Source organism: Vanacampus margaritifer, chromosome 19, assembly GCF_051991255.1.
Source record: "Vanacampus margaritifer isolate UIUO_Vmar chromosome 19, RoL_Vmar_1.0, whole genome shotgun sequence".
NCBI classification, from domain to species: domain Eukaryota; kingdom Metazoa; phylum Chordata; class Actinopteri; order Syngnathiformes; family Syngnathidae; genus Vanacampus; species Vanacampus margaritifer.
Window position 1 is genome coordinate 3,933,932 of NC_135450.1, and position 6,198 is coordinate 3,940,129.

Sequence of the window (6,198 nt, forward strand, 5' to 3'; positions counted from 1 at the left end):
TTTTCTTCGCTTTTTGAACGGCGACTGGATTCCCTGCTGAGGGCTGCGACGATAATTACTTCCATTTGATTATTTCTTTCACTCTTTCTCCACCTTTAAAGTATCTTTTAATAATTCGAACACGATTGAAAAACATAAAACCAACAACAATTATCTAGTACAATCTAATGTGATCCAGGATACGTCTCTTACTCGATCTGCCTCGTTACCATTACCTACTGTGGCTGTAACTTGCTATGGTGAAGAGCTTCCTGACATCTTACTATGATCTGTTCATATTTTTTTTTTTAACTCTTCCGACAACAGACCCACCTCTCTACTTGGTACAACGCAATTCTTCACAAACACCCTACAAATTACAACTACAATAGTAAAGATAGCAATAAACATACTCATAGATTGATTACTTCTTTGACAGGAGAGATAAATACTGGGTATTGTTGTTAGCTTAAGATGTCTTTCAAAGTATGCATTTAATCAAACACAAAGTCAGACCCTTAGTCTTTGTTTTATGCTTAGTAGAAAGTTTTGTGATGCATAACAGTGACTAGTATTGGAGCATATACACATCAAACTACTCTACCTATGCTAGAGGTATCTGTATAGCTTACTATTGCTCTGTAGAAAATAATATCCCATATGTAGCTCAATATGTCTTTATAGCTCCGCACACAACATTAAACCACACCGAAGTCAGCCTATCAGTAAGATAGCAACCAATGCTTATTTACCTCCAAAACTTTAGAGGATGATGAGATATAAACTTGAAACCCTCTTCGAGATCTGAGGAGTATAAATGTATGTAATAAATGTATAAATTAACTTGAAATTGTTAAATATTATCATATACAAATATTAAATATATACAGTGCACAGACACACGAACGTGGTCTTGAGTTTTTAGTACATTTGGATGCCGTGTGTTATATGCATCTACCACTAGATGTCCTACTTGCATCTACAATGAAGCCAAAAAAAGCTGGCGATAACACACGTCTTACCTGAGACAGTTTCATCGTCTTAAAGAATTATGTTTCCAAAGTGTATTAATATCTGACTTTACATTTGTAGTTTTGTATTCTTTTTTTGGCTAATAAAACTAGTAAACTATGTTTATTCATATCCCTTTCAATAGTCCAGAGTTGGCATTACCTTGTCTAAGCAGCATTTCACATTGGGGACAATGGCATTAGGAAGATTACAGTTAAATAGCCTGCCATTCAGAAAATTTCATTAAGATTAAATATTCCGTCTCCAATGACCAATAGAGGTCTATTGATCGGGTATACCCTGATAAATTACTCAGCCAAATCAGGCATTAGGAAGATTAACATTAGCTGCAGAAAGGCTTTTAAACGTTTAAGGAGTCTCCATTTCAGTGAGTTTAAATACGTTTTTAGAGCAGGTTGTCACGATTGGGTAGTGTTTTTTGGACCCCAAAAGAAAAGAGCAGACCCAGCCAGGGCGAAAGTCACTCAATTTTAATGAACCAACAAAAAGCGCACAGCACGTGGACAAAAGGTTGCTCAACAAAAGGCGACGACGACAAAAAGGTGTGCGTCGTGGGCAAAAACAAGAAAACACAAGATCACGCCGGAGGGCGGATAAAACAGAGAGTAGTGTAGCATACAAAGTAGATTAAAGAAAAACGCTACTAGTCTAATTATTACTAGTGGTGTCCACCACACCAAGAAAGATTGCCGCTCGAAAGGTAGCAAAGTATCAAAACGTCAGGTATGGTGAGTAGCGTTACGGATCAATAACCCGACTCTGTTGCTGCCAAACTTTTAGTTTGGCCTGATGACTTAATGGACAGCAGGTGTGTCGGCAAGATCCGCCCTCCAGCTGTTTCCCCAGCAATTGCAAGGGAGAAATCAGAAACAGCTGAAAACCAACACATAACACAGGTTTGTTAGACTTATTTTTAAACATGCTTCAATTTTGTTTAGTCTTTATTAGTTGTAGTATTACTAGTTTTTTTTGTTTTCAATATATGGAGTATTTATAGAATTTAAGACTTAAAAAAAGAAAAGGTCACAAAAAGTATTGCCTAATAAACTAAATTAAACTACAGAGAGTCCTCGAGCTACGTCGCACGCGACCTACGTCGTTTTACTTTTACGGCGTCCGTGCCTTGTCCACAGCACCTTCGTTTCCCACAGTAATAACGCCATTTTAAAGTTGTGCTGTTGTTACCTCCAGCAACAGACGTCCATCAGGCGGTCGGCTCAACATCAGGCGCGTCACATTTCTGTGTTTAAGCTTGAATTAGGTCTGCTCTGCCGCCCGTCAGCAATGAATGTCCGTGCAGAAACACTAAATATTAGTTTTGGCGTCTTATGGGTCGCGCATAAATGTTTTTTTTTAATTACTGTACAAAGTATTTTGATGTAAATATCAAATTTAACAGTGAAATCCGACTTAAGTCGGAATTCAGGTTACATCGCCAGTGTAGGAACAGAACGGAACCTGTATACAGTATTTCTCAAATTAATGTTTTGCATTTGATGCTCAAATTGTTTGTTTGTTTTCTGGTTTGGCATTATAAAGAATTTATCTGCCAGATGATGGGGAGAACAGCTAAATGCTGGTTCAGTCATAACAATATCAAGTTAAGATTCCAGACCACTCGCACAATAAGTGAAATCTGTGATGTAGAAATACCCTATTTGAGGATTTCCTAGCCAGCACTTGTTTTTTTCCTATCTTGAAACACACTTTTAAAATAATACAAACATCTTTGAAATCATAATATATTGAGAAAAAGCAATAGCAAGTTTAACAGCAAACATCCAATGTATTTTTAAACTTCACTTATCATTTCATAATATACATCATTATTAATGGCCAAAGACGAATATTATGAAAATGATTTACTGCTGTCACTTTTTGTAGGCATAAAAAGCAGGATTACAGGATTTCAGCACACACCAGGCTGATCTTGAAATGCTCTTGGCCAATTTCCTCCTTCTTTTTTCATCTTTACACAGTGAAAAACAAAATTGTGCTGCCATCTTGTGGTCAACGGTGAAATTAAACCCAAAATTAACACGAACCACAACAAAATTGTTAACAGTACAAAATAATAATAGTAATGCTAAAAATAATAATCTGGAAAAATAGCAAGAAGACAAACCTGAAACAGACAATGGAGGGAGGGTTTACTGTACTGCTTTTTGGATTCTCTTACAGAGGTCAATAAGTTATCAGCAAAACTCCATGTTTAATGAGACACCGTTGCAGTTCTGCAGAGGGAATTATAAATACTTCTAAATAGTAGTCAGTACTTCTGCCAAAAGAAAAAATAAATCAGGAAAAGCCTTCTGGAACAACTGAACTTTATTTGGGTTTAATCAGAGGAACTTTGAATGGTGGCATGTGTCTCCCATTTAACATGAACTTGAACGCAGTAATTAGGAACACAGCCACATACCCAGTTATAAGAGGGTGTGCACACTTATCCAACCACATCATGTTTGTTTATTTTTACATCCCATCTTGAAACTGTAAACATGTAAACATTTTTTTTCTATTGAGTCGAACAGATTATATGTCAATGATCCAAGTAGCCTATTGCTCGATATCCAGAGTATTTGATAGAATAAATAATCAACGGAGTTATTTATTTATTTAATATTGAAATATTTTAATGATTGTGTCTTATGTTTGTTTGTACAATTCTATGTTACAACTGTGGTTGTTGATAAAGTGCTGTAGAAACTGAGTTACGTTGAGTTAAACCGTCACCCCTGTTTGATGACATATATAGAAGACATATATTTCCAACTATATCAATCAAAGTGAGCAATGCTATCTAACCCAATATTTGATACACGTGTTTGTGTATGATAATATTACACAAGTGGTCATAATGTTTGTTGCGTGCAGTATACGGACGTGAATTTGTTATTGAATGAAAGATAAGCGACGACATCTACTGGATGAGGTGGGGAACTGCATGCAATAATTTGTTGCCAACAGATTAGACAATTTTAGATTTTGATTTTTTTTTAGTCACCATGGTAATAGACTGTAAACCTAACCTACTTGCTAGCAGATTTTGTATGCTAATCCCAGGTTTCTACCACTGATCTTTTACCTGCAAAGAAAATATGGCACAACTAAACCTAAAATGATATCCAGCTGGATTAATTTCTAAACAAACAACATTGCTTTTCATCCGATTTAATTATGTGTTTTAACATTCTCCAGCCACTGATTTCTAATCTCACACTCTGCAGATTTGTGGAGACATTGCTGCAAATTGTCATTAAGGGTAGTTCTGTGAGGCAATGCAGAGCTTAATGAAAGCAACATTGTGCCCGCCAGTGTGAAAACAATAACGGTCGACCTGCAACTAAAATTAAAAATTAATCATTAATCTGAATTTGTATGTTTTAATGTGTGACAAACATTCTGCCTTTCTAGTTTCAGAGGAAGGGCAGGGGATTTGTTTGGGGGTCAGGGAGGGCTAAAATCAGCAGACACATTTTGTTGTTGTTGATATTGCCTATTGAAAATCTGGTCAAAAGAAACCCTAAGGATTGACTGATGTTTCTTTTCTTTTTCTTTTTTTTTTTAAGGCCAATGTGATCTCCAAAATTTGGTAGGAAAAAAGTAATGAATTGGCTGATTAATAATAATAAAAATAATGAAAATAACAATAATAATAAACACGGTTAACATTATATATATATATATATATATAATTAATTTTTAACATGAAGTAACTTGTGAAATTTGCAAATTTTAAAAACTGTAAAATACTACTTGATCCCCGTCCCCACAAATATATGCTGTCAGGTGTTTGTGTGTGCGCGTGTGTTGGATCACAGAGAGCAGACCACAATTATATTTACAGAAAAAGTTCGACAAGATTCATTACATAAAATAAGGAGCGTGGCAAAAACACACGGGACAATGTATCATAGTAAAACGTAAAAAAAGTTAAACGAAAGCGCACGTGACGAGCCATGGACACTAGCACAAAAGGTAACAATATACAATAAGATTAACTAAAAACGTGCTAATCAAAGTATCAAAGAGCGCGCAAGAGGTCTAAGCTGTTGCGGAAAATACTAAACTAAACGGGTAACAATACGAAGCGAGTATACTTGGCAAGACCAGGACTTAGAAGTCGTCGTAAGCAGCAAGGAGAATACTTCAACGTCACCTGTCCGCAGCTGCTCGGCTTATAAAGCCAACTAATAACACGCCGCAGGTGCGGCGGCTCTGCTCAGCGCCGTCGTCAAGGCAAGTGAGGAAAGCAAATCAAAAAGTTAAGCGGGTGACATAGACAAGGAATCACAACATTATCCCCCAACCCCGAAGGCACTGACGCTTCTCTGATAGCCGTTGGCAACATGGAAGAGCGACAATCCAGTGGTGGAGCAGACCAGGGAGTTGTGGGAATATTTTACCAACGGCAGATGTGTGGACCATGAGGCAGGATGTTACTGACAGACACACCGCAGGGCTGCCTCCAGTACCTGCCCGTTTGTCTGGGAGTGGTAACTTGAAGATAGGCTGACTGTGGCTCCCATAGACTTGCAGAAGGCCTTCCATACTCTGGAGAAAAATTGGGGACCGCGGTCCGAGACCAGGTCCAGCGGGATGACATGGAGCCGGAACATCTCCCTCACCAGGATCTTGGCTGTCTCCAGAGCTGTGGGCTTATTTGTTAAAGCGACTAAGTGGGCTATCTTGGAGAACTTATCGACTACGTTCAGGATGACCGTCTTCCCTTGGGATAGCGAGAGGCCGGTTACAAAGTCCAAAGCCACGTGGGACCAAGGGCACGAGGGTATGGGCAGTGGTTTGAGCAGGCCCGCCGGAGTTAGGTGGGACGGCTTACAGCGGGCACACACTGTACATGCTGCGAGGAAATTGCGTACGTCCTTTAGAAGTCCTGGCCACCAAAATCTTCATGCGATGAGACGGCTGCCTCCTGGGTGACAAGCAAGCCTGGACGAATGACCCCATTGTAGAACCTCTGAGTGGATTGGGGTTGGAACAAATAGTTTCCAGGTTGGGCAACCTTCAGGAACGTACCCGTCCTTCGAGGCGCAAACCATCTTCTGCTCGACCTCCCATTGCAGGGCCCCGACAACCCGGTCGGCTGGAACAATGGGTTTGGGCGTCAGGTTGTCCTCCGGGGGCCCAAACATTCGGGACAATGCATCCGGTTTGGCATTGCGG